We start from the raw sequence: 24047 nt of genomic DNA, 5'->3' as shown, positions 1-24047 counted from the left end.
AACAGCTAACTAGCTCATCAAACAGCATCAGATGAAAAATACTAGAATGTCAAAAAAAAAAAAAAATCCTCATTAAAGAAGAGAACAGGATTTGAGTCCGGACAACTCAGCAAAGAACCCACGTCAGACCTGCCTCTCCCCTGGAGTGTGCTAAGCTGGGACACTGACCTCTTCTGGAAGGGAGGACTCTGCCACCTGCTCCCTAGACTCCCTGCCTTCCTTCAGGTCTGGGGAACCCCACGGACCCATTTCAGGAACAGCTGCCCCTGGAACTCCATCTCCAGTTCTAGAGCACACTTGGGGGCACCCACAGATGCAGCTTGCTCAGGCTCAGCTCTGCCCACTCACTCTGTGACCTGCAGAGTCCCCCCCCCCAGGTCCCACCCTGTCTGGCCTCCAGTGGTGACTCCATGTGACCCTTCACCCCGGTGCCAAGACCAACTTTACATATCATATGACCACCCACAGATGCTCCTATTGAACCATTTCCACATAACAGCCTTGCCCTCAACACGGAAAGAAAAGAGGGAGGCCAGAAGGGGGAGACTATTCTCCACCCAGACTGTCAGTATCCCAGCCCTCTCTTTCCTTTGAGAGAGTCACCTCTCACCCTCCAGGTCCTAAGGCACACCTGCACTCCCCCTCGGGCCCCTCCCAGGGTGGTCATCTGCGAACAGGACTCCAGCTCACCCTGCCAGCGGCCCATCTCCCCGAGTTCACTAACACGCTGCCTCCCTTGTGCCCTGGACTACTACACTGAAGGGAACAGAAGGTGCCGGGTTTTGAACCTGTTTCACAGCGCACTAAGTGCAATCAAGCACATGTGTGCAGCTCTGCCCGTAAATGAAAGGTAGGTCGGTAAAGAGCTTACCCTGCACCTGAGGACCTGAGTTCAATCCCCAGAACCCACAGGAGGAGGAAAAGAAAAGGCCAGGCATGGTGATGCATGCTAGTAATGCGATCAGTGGAGAAGTCACGAACTGGTGGATCCCTAGGGCTCACTGGCCAATCAGGCTTGCCTACTGGGCAAGTTCCGGGCAACTAAGAGACCTGGTCTCAAAAGACAAAGGGGACATAATCCAAAGAATGACAGCCACAGTTGACTGCTGGTATCCATGCACACACATACGGACACCCGTGCAGACACGTGCACATACATATATGCATGTACATATATTTATACCTAGCACATAGACAGGAAGATCTATCTTTGGGCGGTTGGGAGGATGCTGAAAATCCACAACTGAGTTCTGCCTCTGCTGACTCTGTATGAGTGTTTTTAAAATGGCACTCTTTGGCAATAAGTCTTGAAAATACAACGAGTAAACAATAGTCTAAAAGCTAGCAGAAATAGGACCTCCTTTAAAAAAAAAAAAAAGCAGAGCATTCAGTTACTTTGGAGATAATTTATTTAGCTCACTAACTGCTTGTCCTGGGCTGAATAAAGACCGTCTAAGAACTAATCCCTGGGTCAGTTCAATGTGACTTTATTTTGGAAAAATGACTCTGTAGATATGCTTAAGGGATATGACAAGACTAACCTGAATTAAGAGAGCTATACCCTTCCAGATGTTCCTTTACCATAGCCACAGCTGGATGTTGGTACATGGCCCAACAGAGGAGCTGGTGTGAAGGAGGTAGAGAGTGATGGGCCAAGGGACTCCAACAACTACTAGAAACTGGGAAAGGAAGGAGGCCCAGGAGGCACAAAAAGCCTTGGCAGCGCTGTGATTTCAGACCTGTGGTACCCAGGCCCTAAGAGAATTAATCTCTCACAGCTTTAAGCAATCAAGCTTGTGAGGATTTGTTATAGCAGCCACAAGGCACTAATGAATTCCCCAGGGGACAGAGGTAAACATTGCCTGATACAAGCTTCTAAGAGTGCATTTCCAGGCTCCATGACCACCCCCTTGCCAGCCACACAAGGCCACCTCCTACCAGCACCCTTCCACTCCGGCCCTTCTCTACAGCCTCAGTGACTTCTGACAGTTCATACGATCCCCCACAGGCATGGCCAGACATCAGTCTCCACGGTGACACTGGATTCTGTCAGGTTGACAGTTAACACTAGCAGGCGCAGGCTCCTCTTCCTGTCATGGATCTATGTCCTGATAAACCCAAGTTGGCCAACTTCCCTATGTAGAAAACACACTGCATACCCTTAACATACCATCCCTCCTGGCTCAGTCGTACAGCGAGAGGTAGGAAATGAACTGTCACACTCATGGTCACTGATAGGGAAAGGGTACTGACCCACACACTGCCAGCTCAGGAAATGACCCAAATGTAAAACAGAGAAGTATACTTTTTTATTGAATAGGGATCACCTTTGTGCTATTGTAGTCAAATAATCCTAAATTGAGCCACCTTAAGCCAAAGAATGTCTACATTCCCCAATCATCTCCACCTTCTCTCAACTCCCGGGAAGGGAATGGGGGGTGGGAAGGGAATGGGGGGTGGGAAGGGAATGGGGGGTGGGAAGGGAATGGGGGGTGGGAAGGGAATGGGGGGTTGGGAAGGGAATGAGGGGGGGGTTAAGCCATGACTCAGCAGGGAGGACCTCCCATGACTCACAGCAGGCAACACCTCAGCCCTGCCCTTGAGCTATCTCACAGAGGTCTGTGGTAAATAATAGTGTGGAAACTGAAGACAGGTCCCTGGAACCTGTAAATGTTGTCTAACTAAGCAAGAGGTCTTTGTCATGGCATGGCATGGTCTTGAGATAGGGAGATGACCCTGCATCCACGGAGTGAGATCCAGAGTCCTTCACAGATGGCTTAGAGGATGAAAAATATCAGACAGGCACACAATCCACACAAAGAAGAAGGCTTCACAAAGGAGACAAGGACTGTACAGCCACCAGAGAGCAGAACAAAGTCAAGACCTCCCCAAGGGCCCAGGAGGAAATGTGACCCTATCACCGTGTTGATGTGGAACCGATAAAGTTGATTTTGGACTTTGGATATCAGATACTGGAGAATAATTCCCCATTATTTCGAGCCACCAAGTCAGTGGCAATTAGTCACGGCAGCGCAGGAAAGGAACATCGCCTGTCACCATCTTATGATGTCTTATTTCCCAAGTTCTACCAGCCCAGTGGCGCAGTGGGAACACCTCAAGGGGTGGAGTTCACTCGTGGACAGAAGGTTGCCTATTGAGCTTGCTCCATCTTCAAAACAACAGTCGAGGGCTCCACACCGATAACCCTTAACATGGAATGCCGTTCTGACGGAATAAAACCATCTAATCAACTGCATGTACAACAGCTGAAATGGGAACCTCAGCGAATGGGAATTAAGGGGAAAACAATCAATGATCAGCACAGGGAGGCCCGGGTTTGAGTTTTGCAGGGAAACGTCCAACACCCATCCCATCAAGGTAAAAGCCAATGTGGGCATCGGTCTCTGCCAGGAAGAGAAAACTGTGTGGGGCAGGAGTTTTAGAGGAAAACGGTACTACCAAATAACTATTTAAAAAAAAAAAAAAAAGCGGATTTAGCATGGGAGAGAAGACACCAATGGCTAAGACCACAGCCACAAAGCCACCGAAGGCCAAGGCCATGGCAATGCTGTGTAGGAACTCCCAGCCGGGGTGTATATATGGTTTTTAGTTTTCCCATGTTGGGAAGTGTGGAGACAGGGACAGTCTAGGCCTCCGTGTCTCCCTGAGACAATCAAAATAACCAGTTAGTTCTCTACAAGGTCGGCGGAACAAAGGATCTGAGTTGCAAAGCCTGAGAATTTTACCAAATTTTACCAAAGTATGTACTTTCAGGTCTAGAGAGGTGTCTGTGATTAAGAGCGCTGTCCCCTCCTCCAGCGGACCCAGGTTCAATTCCCAGCAACCACACAGTGGCTCACAACCGCCTGTAACTCCAGTCCCAGGGAATCTGATGGCTTCTTCTGGCCTCTGCAGGACCCAGGCAAACATGTAGTACACACACACACACACACACACACAGAGAGAGAGAGAGAGAGAGAGAGAGAGAGAAAGAGAGAGACCATCCAAACACATAAAATCACATTTTAAAAGTGGAAAAGAAAGGAATCCATTTTCAAAGATTGCCCTTATTTCCAGCATACTAAGTGGCAGAGCTGTGCTGTCTGATGGACAGCAGCATACGGGTCCACTTACACGCTCATAGGAAACAGTGCGCCTCACGAGACCATCGCCCTCCAACAGCGGATGGACCTGAAGGACCATAAGAAGGCTCTAACCTGCCTGGAATGGCAGTATCACTCTGGCACAAAACAGAAGAAAGGGACTCCCAATTGCCTTTGTCATATAATTGGGTGGGGGGAGACATTATGTGAGCGATAAGACGGCAGAGAGCATCACATGTGGACACAGTAATGGTCCACAATTCCATGAGTCCACTGGTCCCCGAGTACACAGAGCACCTTACACTGATGCCATTGTTACCACCTCTTTACAAAGGGTCAATCAGCCAGCAGGAACAAGAAAGCATTTGGCTCCACTCAACTGCTGGACAAAACACACGCCACCCTGACCCACAGCTGTGGCCCATAAACAAGAAGCCAGACCCCCATCTCAGTGTTCTGAACTCTCCACGATGGTTTTACTTTCCAGTCCCGAGGTAGTGATCCACAAGGCTAGTCTCTCACCTTTAAACACTGACTCGATTGAGACCGTCTACACAGGACCAGAGCTCACAGCATTTCTCAACTAATTCCTTTCTCCCCCGTCTCTAAAACCCATCATCCCAAAGCCCCATCTAGAGTGATAACTCAGATATAAAATGAGCCTTCCATTTGGTGGAAAGAAAGATTGACTCCTTTTACCATCACAGGAGCATTGGCATGTTTTACACATTTCACACAGGGAGCCAGGTTTCGGGGAGTTCATGCCTTCATCAAGACACTTTATTATTGTAATGTTTTAAAGGATCAAGCCGCTCCGGGAATAGAGGCCCTAACAACTGCATTTCTTCTTACGTGGAAATGATTCCCCAGAAGCTTTCTTTTCAGAGCACTTTGGTTTCTTAATGGGATATTATCTGCTAAAGTGAAATTATCTTTCCTGCCTTGACGAACAGGCATTCGGCATTACGGCACACTGGATACAATTCCAGGTCACAACTATAGGCTCACGAGTTTTCAGTCTTTTCGGTAGGGACAGTTCAGATTATTTGCAGTGGTTTGAAATTACTCTTATAAAATAAGTTGTCCTTCCTTAAAGACATAAGTTGAGGCCTTAACTCCAGTGTGACTATATTTGCAGACAGGGATTTCAAAGAGTAAAAGTAACGTGGGCTCATGGGGGGGGGCCCTAACCCAGTGCCCCAGCGCTGTTACATCCATTTGGAAAGAGGAAAGGCCATCAGAGGCCACCGCAAGGATGGAGACGACAAGCCCGAGGGGAAAACCCTCAGCACCTCTGATGGGAGATGCCATTATGTATATATGTTTCTCATACTGGTTAATAATAAAGCACTGTTGGCCAATAGGAAAGGAAGATAGGAGGGACTAGGAGACAAGGAGGAAATAGGAAGTAGTGAGGAGGAGCCAAGATGGAGAGTCTGGAGAGAGCTGGACGCCAGCCGCCTCCCCGGTAAGAGAAGGCCATGTGAAGATACATAGAAATGGGTTAATAATTAAAGGCAGAGCTAGCTGATAAGTAACAAGTAACCGGGCCAACAGTATTGTATCAAATACAGAGTCTCTGTGTGTTATTTGGGGCTGGTGGCGTGGTAGCAGGACATGACCAGCGGTGGCGGGCAGAAAAAACCTTACCCTTACAAATGGCGCCCACGTGGCTAGTAAGAACTTCCACTTAAAATTTAACAAAAGGTTAAAAATGGGTTTTAGAAACAAAAGAACAGAGATAAGCAAGGTTTCTTGGTAGCAGCATTTTTCTCAGTTGAACTCTGCTTTGCTAGAGACAAGCAGATATTCGCGCGGCTCCTTTAAGGGAAGATTCCTGACTCAGCTTAAGCGGCAAAAAACCGCACAGCTTTCAAATAACTCTGCTAACAATTTATTGGTGTGTATGAGAGATGGTAATGGCAGTGACCACATCTCGAAGCTGGCAGCATGCTTTCTGGGTGGCAGCGCAGACCAAGGTGATGAGCACAACTTTCCGTGCTGGCGGGTAAAAGTACCCGCCACCATCTTTGGTAAACCGTGGCTGACACAGCTATGACTTTCATTTTAACAATGTTGTTGTTTAACAGATAAAGACTTGTGGCCAGATAAAGATAAAAATTTACAGTAAAGACAGATTCATATTAAGAAAAACCTCTAAAGGTTTACAGTGTGTTTTAAAATATACGTAGACATGAAAAAAAAATGGTTTTAAATAGTCAAAGAGGAACTGGGTGTGGTGGCACACACCTTTAATCCCAGCACTCAGGAGACAGAGGCAAGCAGATCTCAGTGATTTACAAAGTAAACCTGGTATGCAGAGTGAATTCCAGGGCAGATAAGAGTTACAAGGAGAAACTCTGTCTCAAAAAATAAAAAGTAAAAGAAACAGAGTAATAATAAAGCCACATAAAGATGAAAAGCTCAGAGAGAATCTGGTTACTGTATGGCATTATATTGTCTTTATATCATTTGACTGCTGAGGAAACAACAACTGTTGAAGGAAATACTGCTGGATTAATTCAATTTATATATTTTAAAAATGCTTTGACTCAAACATTTAAGTTCAAGGACAAGTTACTGGGGAAAAGGATTTCTATTTTTGTTTCCACAGAAAATAAAAAGCTGTGGATTCCTTCCAGACTAATGTGGTTTGAGCAAGCCAGGCCCCCTGAAACAGAGTCGTTGGTGATCCAACATTCAAAACAGCTTGGACAAAGCAGCCTCGCAGACTACAGCCAAGATTTCTGCAACTTCTTAGGATCCACATGACAGCGCCCCCTATCAGCAGGAAGTAGTTTGGAAAGAACGACGCCCAAATTCCCAAATATTGTTTATAAATGTTTGTTTTCATTTAAATGGACTTGGTTATAAATGGGTAATGATCACAGCCAATTATTTTTAAAGGTAAAAAGGGAATTATGGTATTGATATGATTACTTTGTTTTGGAATGGATTTTCATTTATTGATACAATTTAATGTCAATTTTGTGATATGTATATTTCTCCTCTTGTTTAGGTATCGTGTTTATTGAGCTCAGTTAGAAATGTAATGTACAATGTAGTACAGATAATAGATAATTATCTATGATAGTCAAAGTTTAGAGTTAAGTTAGTTAGGTTTTTCAAGATACACAGAGATGTATTTGAGATAGATAGGAATTCTTCAAACCTTTCAAAGACCTACAGAATATGGCATTTAAAATGGTTTAGGGTTTTTCTTGACAATGAGACATAATTGTTCCTGGCAACACCACCTGTGTCAGAAAGGAAGATGAAGATGGACATTGAAGAAACTCATTATGGAGTTTACTTCCAATATGGCAAGACTAGCCATGTGGACAAGATACTGTTCTTGTCTGGACTGTTTGACTTTGTGCTGTATAAACTGGACATGCAGGACCCACAGAAAATTGACTGCTGACTCAAGATGGACATTGCTACAGAGTTCCTGCTTCATGGAAGAATCTGCCAGACAGTCTGCAGGATATAGAGAAAAATGACTGATAAACTGCCAATACAAGAAGACAGTTTAAAGTTTCCTGCTTTGCTGAAGAGTCTGCCAGACACACTATGGCCTATGGGCTGAAGATGGAAGATTACAAAAGAACTTCGGGTGACCAGGCAGTGAGTTGTCTCTGTCATTTCTAGAGTTTATATACTATCCTTCTGTGGTCTTTGAAGGAGTTGAAGACAGATAGTAATGGTTATAGTTTTCATTAGTCAGGATTAAAGATAAGTTACATATAGAACTTTAGACTCACAAAGATGAAATAGATGATGGAATAGTTTCTTAAATCTTGATAAATGTTAATGGACTAAATAGTGTTAACTGTGATTCTTATTTGATAACTGTTATGTGATATATTTTGCTATGTTAAGGTTAAAACCCTTCTTTTTATTTAAACAGAAAAGAGGAGATGATGGGAGATGCCATTATGTATATATGTTTCTCATACTGGTTAATAATAAAGCACTGTTGGCCAATAGGAAAGGAAGATAGGAGGGACTAGGAGACAAGGAGGAAATAGGAAGTAGTGAGGAGGAGCCAAGATGGAGAGTCTGGAGAGAGCTGGACGCCAGCCGCCTCCCCGGTAAGAGAAGGCCATGTGAAGATACATAGAAATGGGTTAATAATTAAAGGCAGAGCTAGCTGATAAGTAACAAGTAACCGGGCCAACAGTATTGTATCAAATACAGAGTCTCTGTGTGTTATTTGGGGCTGGTGGCGTGGTAGCAGGACATGACCAGCGGTGGCGGGCAGAAAAACCGTACACGTTACACACCTCCATCCCTAACCTTCTAGAACCACGAGAAAATGAATGTGTTATTTAAGCCGCTCCGTCTATGGGATATCATTATAGAACCTGAGCACACAAATGAGCCACCAAACATCTTAAAAATGCTCCAGGGTTCCCCATAGTAAGAACAAGCGACCAAGGCTCAGTCACCCGGAGGCGGTGCTCAGAGCCCTTCTCCTGTCCTCGGACTGCTTGCCACACAGCCAACACAGGGCTAGCGCCACAGTAGAGCACTGGCGACAGCCAGGATACAAGCTAGGCACAAGTCTTCAGGCTGTGCATGACTTAGCCTTCCTCACTGGTTTGGATAATGAAGGAGGAATTACAATGCCTGCCTTCTAGGATGCTGCAGAAAGAAATGAGCCCTCACCCATCACCAGACTCCTGTGAGTGGTGGCTTTCAGGGCTCTTGTGTTTCACACAGGAGGTGAAGGTAAAAACAGAAGCCAGGAAGCCCCTGGACCCAACTCCCCCACCCCCTGCCCCCTCATATCCCCGTTTCCATGGGACCCTCGTCCAGCATCCCAGTTCTCCCGGGGCCGGGCCCCTCGGTGCCTAGCTCCCAGGCATGGGGCCAGGCTGCTTTTTTCATGGAGTCCCAAGTCTCTGGGACCAGGCCACTTTTCTGGCCCACAGGCGGTAGTGTTCCCTCCTCTGCTGCCCTGCCTCTGACGGCGTCCACAGACACTGACTGAGAGAGACACTGACCTCCTCCACGTGAGCTGCCGCGTGCTTGCAGCCATCTACGCGGCTGTTCCTTCCAGGTATCCACAAGCTGTCCCAGCTGGCAGCCACCTCCACCTCTCCCCACCCCACCCCTATCCCTAGCCCAATCCCTAATTAATCAAGGCCTGTGGGCTCCACCTCCTAAAGCCTCCCTTCTCTTCCCCCCTTCCTCTACCCCTCACCACTATGCTGACCTGGGTCACACTACCCTTGCCTCCGGCTCTGGTCCCCACTCCCCCTGGCCGGGAAATTCCTCCCACACACACTGCGCTCCCAACCCCCACTCCTCTCTCAGGCTCGGGTTATACTTTGTATCCCAGCACAGCCACCACCCTGGTCCCCCTCCCACGCAGAGACAGGGGAGAAGGGAAGAGGGACTGAAACAGCCTCACAGGGGCAGAAATGACGCTTGGCCTTCTAACACTCAGTAAAGAGCGGCTCCTCCATCCACTAGGACTGACGAGTTCATAAGAGGGAGACACGGGCCATGTGCACAGGTAATGTTAGCAGCCTCAAAGTCAGGGCATGGGTCCTGTCTGCCCTAATGAGCTAGCCCACTGTCCTTAATAGGGCAACTGAACAATAAGGAGCAGAAAAAAGGAGACTTACTCAATTCAACCACATTTGGAAGAGGAAGAGATTAAAAAAAGGTCCAGTGACCTCCAAACCCATTTGGGGGTCCTGACGTGAGGACAAGTCTAGGGATATGCAGACCTGGTCAGGGTGGTCCTACCCATCACTGGCCCGTCGCTGCCTCAGCTTGCCCAGCCTCCTGCAATGCAAGGTGGTCTGACAAGTAGTAGGGACTCTCTTTGAGAGACAAATGCCCCCCACAACCACAAGTATCTGCTTGCAAATTTTCCTTCTCGCAGCGTGAGACTCCTGGGGAAATCGTAGTTTGGGGGGAACCGTTGTCTTAATAGTTCGATCACCAAAAGGAGGGATGCAAATGTCTCTCTAGAGTATCTCCATCCCTTCCAGAACCTTCTGTATATATGTTTCTCCTATCAGTTGATGAATAAAACACTGTTTGATCACTGGAGGCAGGAAGATAGGCGGGACTAGGAGACAGGAGAGTTCTGGGAAAGGTGGGCAGAGAGGCGCCAACGAGAGACGCAATGTGGCCACCAAAGGAGTAACAGGTCCGGGCACTCTCTGGTAAGCCAAGACCACTTGGAAATACTTAGATTAATAGGAATGGGTTATAAGAAAGACATACAAGGTCCCCCTGAGAAGGAGAAACGATCTCCCAAGCAAATTGGGAGCATGGGGGGAGAAGAGAGGGAGTTAGGAGGAAGAGAAGGGGAGAGGAAGGGGGAGAGGAGGGCATGAGGGAGCAGGAAGATTGAGTCAGGGGGAAAGATACAGGAGGACAAGGAAAGAGACACCATAACAGAGGGAGCCATTATAGTTTTAAAGAGAAACCTGGCACTAGGGAAATGTCCAGAGATCTACAAGGATGACCCCAACTACCAATCTAAGCAATAGTGGAGAGGCTACCTTTAATGCCCTTCCCCAATAATGAGATTGATGACTACCTTATACGCCATCCTAGAGCCTTCATCCAATAGCTGATGGAAGCAGAAGCAGAAATCCACAGCTAAACACTGAGCTGAACTCCTGGAATCCAGTTGCCGAGAAGGAGCAAAGGGGTCAAGACCAGGATGGAGAAACCCACAGAAACCGCTGACCTGAACAAGGGGGGAGCTCATGGACCCCAGTCTGATAGCTGGGAAACCAGCATAGAACTGACCCAGACTTCCTGAATGTGGTGTCAGTTAGGAGGACTGCGCAGTCTATGGGGCCTCTGGAGATCAGTATTTATCCCTAGTATATGAATGGACTTTGAGAGCCCATCCCACATAGAGGGATACTCTCTCAGTCTAGACACATGGGGAGGGCCTGTGCCCTGCTCCAAATGCTATGATAGACTTTGAAAATCCCCCATGGAAGGCCTCACCCTCCCTGGCGAGCAGAAAGGGGATGGGATGGGGATTGTGGGGGGAAACAGGGGAGGAGGAGAGGATGAGGGAACTGGGGTTGATGTGTAAAACATGCTTGTTTCAAATTTAAATAAATAATATTATCGTAAAAAAATAGAAATGGGTTTTTAATTAAGACAGAGCTAGCCAGTAAGAAGACCTAGCCACCGGCCAACAGTTTTATAATTAGTATAGTATCCATGTGTTTATTTGGGGCTGAGGCAGAGGGACCTGGTGGGACAAGAGGACAGTCAAAAGAAAGCCATGTGAGGACATATGCAGAGGACAGCCATCTGAGCTGGAGGAGATTTCTCTGGAGAAAGCAAACCTCTGTGCCTGCCCTGCCAAGGTCTAGACTGTTGCACACCCTGCCCATTCTAGGCTTTTCTTATGAGCAAACTAACTGGTCGCTAGGACCACTCCTGTGAGTCTGATTACACACGCACGACAAAACCTGGGTGACCGTGCAGCACAAAATTAGCAGAAAGAGAAGCTCCCTAGCTCCAAAGAAGCCAGGAAGGAGAGTGGCCGAGGACCGAGGGCCCTGCTTCCCCAGCCCCAGGAGGAGTTCCCTGTAAAGGGCTGGACACCCGCATGGTTAGCATGACCCACTGGGAAGTTTTGGGGGGGGAAAAATCAGTTGGCTTCATGCCTTCCTCCCCAGAAACTGTGTGTCCATGCATCCGACTGGAATGTGCGCCTGTGCAGATGAGACTTATTTAACAGGGAGCAGAAAAGCACCCTTTGCGTCTTCATGATAAATTTCAGGGTTGCTCTGATTCACAGAGGCGATGCCAGACGGCGAACACACATGACCGTCTTTTACATGGATGGACCGGCTAATTGCTGCTGTTTATGTAGCTGAACACAACTGCTCCTGACCCCTGGCTTCCTGCTGGCCTACCACCACCACCACCACCACCACCCAGGCTGCAAGCTAAAATTCACCTCTTTGCAAATGAGGGGAGTGTCTCCTCCCCAGTATTAACAATGAGTGGGGGAAAACTTCCTTCACCAGATGAAAACCACAGAGCTCATTGGAACAGATCTCCCCATCTTTATTTTCAGGGGAAAAATATGATGAGCCACAGCAGGGCTGGGAAGCCTGGCACGCCCACCGTGTGGAGTGCAGAAGCTGCTTTCCTGGGGCTACTCCGTGCCTCTAATTCACTGGGCAAATCACCCTGGAAATGCACCCTGCCGGTGGGAAACAAGAAACTGGATCCTGCTGGACTGGGGTGAGGGTGGGGGGGGGTGGAAGCTTTCTGATAGCTTGGTAAAGACATGGGTGCCTTGGTGAACAAAAGAATGCCTAGCCAACCTGAGCGTGCTGAGCATGTGCATGGTAGGACAGAGGAAACGGGCATTTGGGGGGGGGGGGGAATGCGGTTCCACTGAACCAGGGACGTGAACGGCAACTCTCCTCTTTCATGACAGAGGTTTCTAGAGGCCATGTGGTCCCTCCAGTTAGTCCCACCCTTGGCCTCTGAAGCCAGCCTGTAAATACTGGAGTTAAAAACACTGCACTCTGATTGTCTCCAATCCCCATCAGTTCCCCGCCTGCCATTCCCCCCCCACCCCGGACTCAGCCCCATATTATCCAGAGTCTAAACCATTGACAACAGAAGGGAAAACCTTCAGTTATATAAACTGAAAGCAAAGAGATCCAAGAAATGCAAAAGGCAAGGGGTGGGCTTTGGCAGCCAGGGTTCTCAAGCCACTGAACTGACTAGATTAGCAGCGACCCCACTGTCCAAGGAGGCCCCAAGGTGGGCATCCCGTACCCCACCCACATTCCCTATGCACCATCCCTATGGTCACAGCTGTGACTGAGACCCCCCGAGAAAGTCCCCGGGCTCAGTAAGACTCCTCCTGCCTCAGTGACCCAAAGCCCTTCCTCCTTCCTCCTCCTCGAAGCCCAAGTTTCTTCTTCCAGAACATTCCATCTGGGCTAGCCTCCTCCAAAGCTACATGGCTACCATGCACTCTGAGCCCTCTCTTCTTCTCCATCCATCACTCACTGAGACTGAAGAGCTGCCCTCAACTGTTCCTCACAGGGAATCTTTCAATAAGATCCCTTAATAAGAAATGTGAAATTCTTCGTGATCTTCGTGATCTTCGTGATCTGGTACGAGCCCTGCTTCCTGCCCCCTTCATTTTATTTTTCTTGGAACAAATTTTATTTTGACTACTTACACTCTATCAGTTTTTGTTTGGCTCCATTACTTTTGGTCAAATAAAGTTTTCATTCTTTAAATGCTTTTGTGTAATAGTCATTGTGAAACATTTTGTTCATTCTCTATTTTAGCATGTGGGAGGTGCGTGTGCGTACCACATGCATGACTGGTGTCTGGGAGAGCAGAAGATGGTGTGGGGTCCCTTGGAATTGGAGTTACAGATGGTTGTGAGCCACCGTGTGTGCTGGGAACCAAACCTGGGTCTTCTGCAAGAGCAACAGGTGCTCTTAACTGCTGAGCCATTTTCTCCAACCCCTCTGTACACAGTACTTTGCCTGCATGTGTGTCTGCACATCAGAAGGGGGCACCAGATCTCATTATAGATGGTTGCGAGCCACCATGTGGTTGCTGGGAATTGAACTCAGGACCTCTGGAAGGGCAGCCAGTGCTCTTAACCTCTGAGCCATCTCTCCAGCCCCTTCAATGAGAGATCTTAACACATTCTGTGTCGTGCAATGCCTTGGAACTCTGACATGTATTTTATACTTCAACAGCGCACCCTTTATAACCGGGCACATGTCTAGTATGTTAGCCGCCATCTGTGGTTAGAGGCAACCACAATGGACTAGAGGGCAGGTCTAGCCCTGTGGCTTTAGACAGATCAGTTGTTCTCCAAGCCCAGGTCTGAGCACAGGGCCTGTCGAAAAGACCGGGAACTCAGTCGAAAGCAAGTGTCAGGCAGAGGCATGAGGGATGAGATGCTCTGCCCTCTCATGTGCAAAGAGCCCCAGAATACTTGGCACTCACATCTAAAGTCAGGGTCCTAGAACTGAGGAAGCCCGGCCAAGAAACCCTGCCCCAGTGAGGGGACAATAAAGGTAGTCGGAGTGACTTGCTAGACCTATCGGTCCTTTGCCCCCAACTGAGTAATTAGTGATGACCACACCACAGGCATAGAAGTCAACTCCAGGAGGCAGAAAAGATAAAAACCTAGGGGAGTGACAGGTGTGAGAGAGGAAGGGTAAAGTTCACAGTAAGTCTCCCACAAGCTCCCTAACAACCCAGTGCAGGTGGCTTCCTTCCTGTCCCACCTAAATCACCTGCAGTCAAGCCAGCCCCAGAGCTGCTGTCGCTTGCAAAAGGAAAAGAAGGCCCTTCCCCAACTCTGCTCCGATTTATCCGTGTGCAATTATGGTGTCAGTCTGAATAAAGCAGAATTTGTGTTCCTGCAAGGCTGCCATAAATCCTCCTGGCCTCCTTTCCGCTCCGTGCAAGACTAACCGCTCTGCTCGGGAGAGGAGCAGATAAGGCTCGGGAAGGGCATAGAATCCATAAGCAGAGAGGGAGCTCGGTGGGAGGCGGCCTGTGTTTGCAAGCTTCTTTGCAGGGCCCTGTGGAGACGCGGGGGCTGAGATCCTCAACTGTGGCCTGCTTCCTTTTCTTTTTAACACAAGTTGTTCTTTCAACCTCCCTCATTAATTATCTCCCAGCATATTCATTCATTCTTTAGGGCTGCCACACAATGGTGGCCTCAAGTAACAGAAATCTGTGGCCTCGTAAACTCTAAAGGTCATAAGCCTGAGATCAAAGAGCCCACAGGGGTAGTTTCTTGTGAGGGTTCTCTGTGGTTTGCCTCTTCTCACAGTGAGGCTGGATGCCCTGCCCTCAATGAGCTCGTGCCTGTATACAAACTTCCTCTGGGTTGTGTCTTTTTTAATTACAGTTACTATGAGGGGGATGTGTATGTGTGTGGTTTCCAGTGCCACAGTGGGTACTGGGAGGTCAAAGGCAACTGGTCAGTAATCCCCATCTATAATGTAGGGACCTGGGTGGTAGGGCTGGGTGGCGAGCACTTTTACCCACTCAGCCATCTCAACCAGGCAATGCTTATGATCCTATCCATCTCCTTGACTCCTCTCTCTCTCTCTCTGGTTCTCCTACCTGGCCCCTCCTCACCATGCACGTAGGACATTGGAATGTGACACACAGTCTCTTCTGAGCCTTCCCTTTCCATTTCATCGGCCAGGACATCACTTAAAAGAATCCAAACTCCTTCTTACAGACAGATGCACCAGTCAGCCTGGACCAGAGCCAAGCACTGAGGATGACCCATTCTGTTTGTAAAAACAGCCATCTCCCAGGTACTGGGAGTCAGCATTGACATGTAAACAGGAGGGTCCAAGGAGTCAATGGATGTCACATATTTCAATGCTAAGAGGGGAGGAGCTGAAGGGCAGGAGCCCCAGTCCCTGGGAGGAAGGATGTAACTGAGTAAACTCACCCCGACCTTCTCCAGACACATCCCCCACAGCTGGGACACTTCCTATTGTCATTAACTTCTTTATAAATAAGTGCAAGTCTTGGGCCTTAACTTTGGATCTTTATCTTTGAAAAGACCACGCCTTCGTGCGTGTTCATCACCCCAAGTTCTCTCTCTTCGGCAGCTTTTAGTGAGGGAGTTCAGGGGACAGCAGGTTCATATCCTTTCTGCTCTTTAGCATCAAAAGCCAAAGCTCAGATGGAAAAATCAGGAAAAGCCGAGGCGGTGGGTCCCGAGGGCCCACTGGCCAGCCAGCCTAACATGGATTGGTAAAGCCCTGGGAAAGTGGGAGACCCTGCCTCAAAACACAAGGCCAATAGCTCCTGAAGAATGACAGCTGAGGTTGTCCTCTGGCCTCCACACACGTGGATGCAGACACACACACCCCACCAGGCATGTGCACCTGTATACACATGCACACATAGATAAATATTAAAGTGTAGCAAAATATGAAACAGAGAGAGAGACCATAAAAGCAGACCCCCAAAAGAGAATTCCCTGAAGTAAGCCCATCACCCAGGACTTCAAAGGTGACATGTGCGAGCCTGTCATCTGTTGTGGTCAGCAGCCATGGTTTGTACACAGAGGGAGAGCCACGATTGACTGCTTAACTTATGAGAGCGGGGTGCTCAAGCCGATTCTGGGAAGAAACAATCCTGCCACCGCGTCCCAGGAAACTGATGCTGAGCGTTTACAGGCACTCAAACTGCCCCTGATGAATTCACAGCGGCCTCCACACAGGCATTTTTCCCCTATTGCTTTTCTTTCATTTGCTTGTCTTTGGGGTTGTGACCCCCAGCCTGCAAAGGCTGAGCCATCTCTCCAGCCCTTGTCTTGTTTTTCTTAATGATATCATGACGTCACAAGCGACATTGTTCTTCCTAACTTCATGTCGTCGTCATCCTCTCCGTCTATAAGCCACTGAGTCTGATTAATGCTGCCCATATGTTCATGGGTGTAGGGCTATCCACTGCAGGGTCGGAAACATATTAGCAGCCATACCCATAAAAAAAGAATGAGTCTTTCTCCCTTGTATTAACTGCCAACACTCCTCAGGAAGGGGTAGGGCCTGGGGGAACCCCACGTGCACAGGACTGTTAACCCCCACTTACACAAGTCTGCTGCTGTTAGCCACACCTGTGCAGGAGCTGTAACTGTTGACCTTGTGCAAACAACCACAACTGCTGTGAGCTCATCATATCTGCAGACAGCATTTCCCAGCATTCCACTCCTCCCCAGAACTCCTCCCCATCCCCTGCCTCCTCCTCTGAGGTCCTCCCTAGGCTTCTGTGGGAGAGGGAGGATGATAAGGATGTCCCATTTAGGGCTGAACACTCAGTGTCTTATTCTCAGACCCGTGGCCAATTAGTGTTGTTCCGCCTGAGGCTGTTCTTTCCTTGAAGCATTTCTCTTCGATTCTCCAGAATCTGTGGGTCCATCTGGGGAGTGTGAACTACCTCGCCCTGCTAAAACTGTGACCTTTACAGAGGGACTCATCGTTCCCATCTAGCTTCCCTCCGCAGGAAGGATGAGCTTAAGGACCTAACTAGAGTCACACAGATGGGTAGTCATCCCGAGACTGAAGCATGAATATACCTCTTCTATCTGCAACATCAACCTTCAGAAATATTTTAGAATGCAAACCTCTAAGGTCATCTAATCAATCACCTAGTTATAAAAGTAATTTCTTTTTCTTTTTTTTTGGCAAGGATGCATTGATCTGTGTGATAAAGTAAATAATTGAATTTATTCATTTTGAGACAAGGTCTCACTATATAGCCCCGGCTAACCTGGAACTCATTATGACCTTGAACTCAAAAAGATCCTTCTGCCTACTGAATGTTTAATTTTCTTTTTAACTCAATAACAATTACAAGAAAAAAGCAAACAAAAAGTTATTCTAATACCTAAAAAGAAAAACAACTGCCTGGTGATGGTGGCGCACGCCTTTGATCCCAGCACTCGGGAGGCAGAGGCAGGAGGATCTCTGTGAGTTTGAAGCCAGTCTGGTCTACAGATGAGTTCCGGAACAGCCAAAGCTAGAGAGAGAAACCCTGTCTCAAAAACAAAACAACAACAACAACAAAAAAAAAACTAATTAAAAAAAATGTGAAGTATATTAGGTTAGAGAGGCGGCTCACCAGGTGAAGGTTCTTGCCACAAAGCCTAGAAGAACCAGCTCCTAAAAGTTGTCCTCTGACCTCCACAACAGTGCTGTGACGTGACACACAAGCCACTCCCCACATACAAGATAAATACACAAATGTAAAGAATTTTAACTAAAGAAAAAGAAATGTGAAAGGCAAGAATCCAGGGATATGAATATTTATATAATCAAGTCACTAAAAGAACCATTTCAAGAAAGGAGACCATCACAGACTTCAAAGGCATGTTTTCCGCCCAAGAGAACGTGGCCACTGACTGAAAATACACGTTAAGTTCTGAGGTGCTGCCTCGTTTTTTGAGAATGGATGCGGCTGTGATCTGAGTTACCGTTTCCAGATCTTAAGTGCCTGTCCCAGTGGGCCTCATCCTGAGAATCTGGGTTAACTACTGCTTTATCTATTTCCTTCATCGCAATTAATAGAGCTTTGCTAGGTCAAAATCGGGTGGGATAGATGTTAATGCTGCTTTCATGGGAAACAAGATGTACTGGTTACAAATCTAACCTCTACCCCATCAAAAATAATAATTAAAAAAAAACACTAAGATACTTTGATCGTTATCATACTTTCAAAAGATGATCAACAGGGAGCTCTCATTTTACTAAGCACCTTTTCCAACCATTCATGAAGGAAAAGTTAGGGTCCTAGGGAGATGGCCCGGTTGGTAAAGTGCTTGGTGTGTAACCATGGAAACCTGAGTTCATTCCCCAAAACCCCAAATACTCAGGCTTGGGTGGTGGTCACAGTCCCAGCACTAAGGAGGGAGAGATGAGTGGATTCCTGGGGCTCAATGGCCAGCTAGTCTAGCCTAACTGGGGAGAGGCTCTGCTAAACAAACAAACAGGGCAGATAACTCTCAAGGTTGACCCTCAGGAGACACATGCAACCACAGGAGCATATCTGCAAAGAAGTGCATGGTCACACTCCCAGGCTGAGACCCCATTGTATGAAGGGAGAAGGGGGCTGAGAAGCTTTCATCACTTTACGGCTTGACTTTCCCCGCCGTGAAGGACGGACGGACACGGACAGAAGGACGGACGGGCGGGCAGACGGACCTTCAACCGTGACCTGGAAGTCGAACCATAAGTGGCTTGTGTCAGAATAGTTTATCACAGCAACAGGAAAAGAAACTCAGGCTTCCGCCATCAGAGCTCAACCACTGATCATCAGAACTTAACCTCCGATCACCGGAACTGGACTATAGACCACCAGAACTCGGTCATAGTTCACCAGAACTCTGCTACTAGTCAGAACTCAGTCATCATCCATAAGTGCTCAGTCACTGACCGTCGGAACCCGGCTTAACTTGGACAGAACAGAGCTACCAGAGTGATAGCAGCTTGAAGCATTCACTAAGCACAGATGTGACTAATACAGGTCCTCAGCTCAGATCTGAAAAGCTCACTCTGACACAGCCCCCCCCCCCCCGGCCTCTGTACAGAGCAAGCGGGGATGACGTGACCACGGCCCTTGGCTATCGGCCCAAGGCTTCCAGAATGGAGAGCTGTTAGTAATGAGCCAGATGTACCAGGCTAGAAATCTCTTCCCAGGAACTAAAGGGGGACAGAGTGCATGGAGGTACTATTCCCTCAAATCCTCACCTACACTGTGTATCCTCCTGACCAGGCAAGCTTCAATAATCACCCAGGAGACACACTTCGAGCTCTGCAGGAGAGCCTAGGCCAGCAACTGCTATCGTCCAAATGTGTCTTCTAAAACATTTGAAGTCCTACTCCAAGGACCTCAACACAATAGATCAAAGAACTTACTAGAATGCTGAGCCTACAAAAAGAAGATAATTGGCACACAAGGAGACTATTGCAAGAACTGTTTTTACACTGCCATGAGCCACAGCACCATGGGAAGCCTCTAGTGAGGCCTAGAACTTTCCTAGAACCCCAAGGGGATATGTGTCTTCTCAGCATCCTGGCCTTCCAGCCCTCAGAACCAGGGGACAGTGAATCTCTGTTCAAACCCCACCTTGTACCATGCTATTAAGGCAGTTCAAGGGTTCAAACACACTTCTCCAGGGTTCCCTCCACTGAATCCAGCCTTCAACCCCCAGTGGGAATTCCTCCCAAAAGCTCTGAGCCTGACCCATCAAGAAGTTAAAACATAAGCCACCATACGTACACCCACAGTGTCTTTGGAGAAAGGCTGACTCATAGATACTGATTAACTTGGGTGTCACTGTGCACTCGGGGCTCAAAGAGGAAACCTTTGGACCATGACAGGGCCTCCTGATGACGGCCACAACTCCCTGAGGCCTCCCTCTGTTCCCCTGAGCCTGTCCAAGCAGCCAGTGTTTAGAAACAATCATGATGGGCAGAGAAGAGTGTATTTTCAAAATTTCTAAGTGCACAATTCTACCAGAAATAATGGGATCTGATGAGGACGCCAATGTGCATTCGTTAATGCTGAAAATGTCACATGTAGCATGAGCAGTGACATGGAGTCACAGCAAAGAGGTCCGGGCAAATGACAATGGGCGCCGTGGATGAATGCTAGTGCTCTAGAAAGTTCTGCTCGGTGTGGCACGAGAAGGAGCCAGCAGGTCCCCAGAGAGGCCAGACTCCCCATCAGCAGAACTGAGGATTATGGGAGATGACTCCTGACCATCTTGGACACTCAGAACCAACTGGTATCTCCTCTGAGATCCTCCAGCTTTATTAACTAGCAGGGCTGTGGCCTGATTAGAGTTCGGATCTGGACAGTCAGGACGGATTACACCAGGAAGCCCTGGAGATGGGAGGATGATGAAGGAATGACTAAGTCAGGCTATGGCGGACACCGATCAGTCAGAGAGAGCTGACAGCAACCCAAAGAAACCAATGGATACAGGAAGGTAGAAAAATCCAAGGCAACACCAAGATGCTGAGACAGAGAAACAGCAAATCACAATTAAGTGTGTGTGTGTGGAGGGGGGACAGGGTCCTCTACAGTGACAGCCACTTTGGGACACATCAAGGTCCGAATCATGTTCTCCAGAAAGATCTGAAGTCAGACCCCCACCCAGTACATCCAAACGTTACCCCTCAGATGTGACTCACTTAGAAACAGGGTCATCACAGGTCCAATCAGTTAGGATGAGGCCATTTACGTGAACTCTTAGTCTATAGTGTCTCAGCCATGGTGGCCTTACAAGAAGAGGGGACACGGGCATACAGGGGAAAGGTCACATGAAGCAGGCGTCACAAATAAAGAACAACACAATGCCTGAACCCATCTTCAGCCGCTATAACAAAATTGCACAAATGAAGGATTTTATAAAGGGAAGAAGTCTAACAATTCCTGGTCTGGAGGCCCGGAGGCTGAGAAGTCCTAAGCTGGCTGGCACTGCTTTGCTTCTGACGTGTGTCACGGAAGATGAAGGACAAGAGGAGATGTGTAACTGCAAACAGCACCAAGCCAGCCGCGCAGGCCGCGCCCTACAACCTCTTTACCTCTCAACATTCCTACCACATCCCTGAACTGATGTCCCAACACGCAAATCCCTGGGGATCTCTCCTCGCCGCCGCAGGCAGAGTCAAAGAAGGTCGCAACTTACGGGCAACCAGTAAAAGTTAGTTAGCACAAGGCAAAAAGTATCTCCTCACAGAGGAGACGCTGACACTCCAGCTCCTGCTGCTGGCCTCCAGGGCGGCAAGAATAAACCTCTCTGGCCTTCAGCCCACAGTTTGTGGCCTTGTGGCCACCCGGGACACAGCAGGTCCAGGTGAGGTGGGTAGAGCAGGAACTGTCAAAGCCTTCCCTCCGTGGCTCCTTCCTCCTCCATTCCCACTCATTGCCTGTTGGGAAGAGTGGGGGTGAGGACGACCGTGGGCCATGGCAAACCCACTTGCCTGACATATGTTACAAAAGCTTGCAGCACAAAGACAAGAAGCCCACACACCGAATTCCTGAGGGGACTCCTCACAAACCACTCCATCGGATGCTTCCTGGGCACCAAAGGCTTTGCCTTCACAGCAGCTCTGACTGCCAAACGTACCCAGGAAGAGCTGGTGTGACATTAGACACCCCCATCACAGCCCCATTTCTTTCACGCTTCCAGAAGCTTCTGACCCTGCCCGCCTTACTCTATCCACATCAGAACACTGCTCTCAATCCAGGGACCCACATCTAGAAGAAAACATGGGCTGCAGAAAACATGTTCAATACACCGAGTTTTGCCCTAATTTTAAAACCACAAGAAGTAAAGCTTGCTCTAATAATAACTAGGAAGCTTTGCCAGACGGGGGCTCACGTGGGTGGTGTAAAAGGTTGAGGATACTGCGTAGGGTCGCTCGCCTCTGCCTTTCCGGGAAGTCATACCAGCTGAAGATATCAGAGTCCAGGGCCCCACTGTAGCAGATCACATGACCACCCTAGCCCCTACTATGCATTTCTCCTCCACGAGGGCTGCACACTCTGTGACTGCACCTTTAGCCCCAGCACGGCAACAGCGAATACCTCCCAGGGCCTGATCTGAGGTGTCTGGGGACTAAGTGGTCCCCAGGTGGCGGAGCCACTTCAGAGGAGGGGGCGCCAGCTGGAAGAGGTGGGCGCCTGGGAGACAGGCCCTGAGGGTTACACCCCAGCCCGACTTCCACCTTGGGTCTCTGCTTCCCGCTCTGCTGAGACGTGAACAAGGAACCTCATCTTCCCCCTGCTGCGGCCCAGAGTCGCTCCCACCACTATGCCTTCCGCAGGATTGACTACCCCCTGTAAACCAGGGGCATCAAGTCCTTCCTCCCTTAAACAGACATTCCGTCACAACAAGAATTAATGATGTGACCATATCAAAAGCCATAAGACAGGCAGAGGCAACTAAGCCACCCCTAAGGGGCGGTGAGCATGGAGGTCTGGTCACTAATACACTACACTAGTTCAACCACAGGTAGAAGGCGTCTGTGCTAGACATCTTCAGGCGTCTAGTCATTATTCCTTACGTACAGCAACAACTTATGTAGCCTTTGCATCTTCTTAGCATTGCAAACAATCTGGGGGTTACTGGGAGTACGACAGTGCATTTATTTACTGCACATGAGAACTGGAGCATATATATAGAGAGAGATAGACACATGACTCATTAGAGTAGGTTACTGGCTGTGGTCCAGCTAGTCCAACAACTGGTGTCTCTTGACAGGAAACCAAGAACCCCAAAGCTGTTCAATCAGTGAGGCTATTCAATCAGTCTCTGCAGGTCTTCGGTCTCCATTGGAGCCCTGAAGAAGTGGGTCCTATCGCCAGCAAAGGGACGCCTCAGCAGCAGCGGCATAGACGGACCTGACCGTGAGGGCAAGCACTCGGAACTCAAAAGCTTCCTTCTCCCAGGTGCTTTTATGTGGGATAGCACCAGGTGCGGTCCAGATGTAGGGTGGGTCTTCCGACCTCAGATGATCCAGATTTAGGGTAGTCTTCTCATCTCAAATGACCCAATCAAGGAAATCCCTCCCAGATGTGCCCAGCTGCTTGGGTTTAAGTTGATTCCAGATGTAATCAATTGACCAATACTAGCCATCACAGGAGGCCAATAAGAAAAATCGTAACAGGGCTGGGGAAGATGGCTCGGTGGGAAGTTGCTTACAATGCAGAGATAAGGGCCTGTGCTTGAACCCCTAGGACCTCACATAACACTGGGCTTGATGGCACATCTGTAATCCCAGTGTTCTAAGGCTGGATGAAAAGCAGAGACAGGAGAGTTTCCAGAAGCTCATGGGCCAGCTAGCTTGGAATGCACAGCAGCAAGCAGCAGGAGATCTATTCTCAAACATGGTAACCCGTAAGGGCTGACACCCGAGTTTGCCTCTGACCTCCACACATGCTCCGTGGCATACACACACCCACGGAAGCTCCGACATCACACACATAGAAAAGAAAAGAAAAATCGGGACATCACCTTATGGATTGGATTGTGTCTTCTCCAAAGAAGTTGGAGCCATAACAACCAGTCTGTAATCTGACCCTACAGGGTCTTTGCAGGTGTTCAAGAGATCTGGGATCTCCAGAGACTGCCCCAGCGAGCTGGGAGAGAAGTCTGGACAGTCTTCCTCAGAAGGCACTTGCTGCCTATGATACCGGTGAAGCACCGTCTGTCAGTGGCACACGTTGTCACAACAGCCTCTGAAAAGGACTCTGCATGAAATGCTGTTAGCGAGACCCACAGTTCTAGCGGCAGCACACGGAACTGCCTTTCTGGTTCACACATCTCACGGGGAAATCACCAGTACTCACCGGCCACACGAAGGCATCCTACAACCAACCTGGACACCTCTGTGGCACCCTAATAGTTTC

At 48.5% G+C, this 24047-nt stretch overlaps 1 protein-coding gene across 1 annotated transcript in view; it reads right to left on the bottom strand.

The window, feature by feature from the left end:
- The window catches only part of Hunk (hormonally up-regulated Neu-associated kinase), a 98985-nt gene that overhangs the window by 52495 nt on the left and 22443 nt on the right, over window positions 1–24047 (bottom strand). The gene's annotated exons all lie outside the window — the stretch shown is intronic.

Source organism: Phodopus roborovskii, unplaced genomic scaffold (genome assembly GCF_943737965.1).
Source record: "Phodopus roborovskii unplaced genomic scaffold, PHOROB, whole genome shotgun sequence".
NCBI classification, from domain to species: domain Eukaryota; kingdom Metazoa; phylum Chordata; class Mammalia; order Rodentia; family Cricetidae; genus Phodopus; species Phodopus roborovskii.
This window is presented reverse-complemented; position numbering and strand designations above follow the sequence as displayed.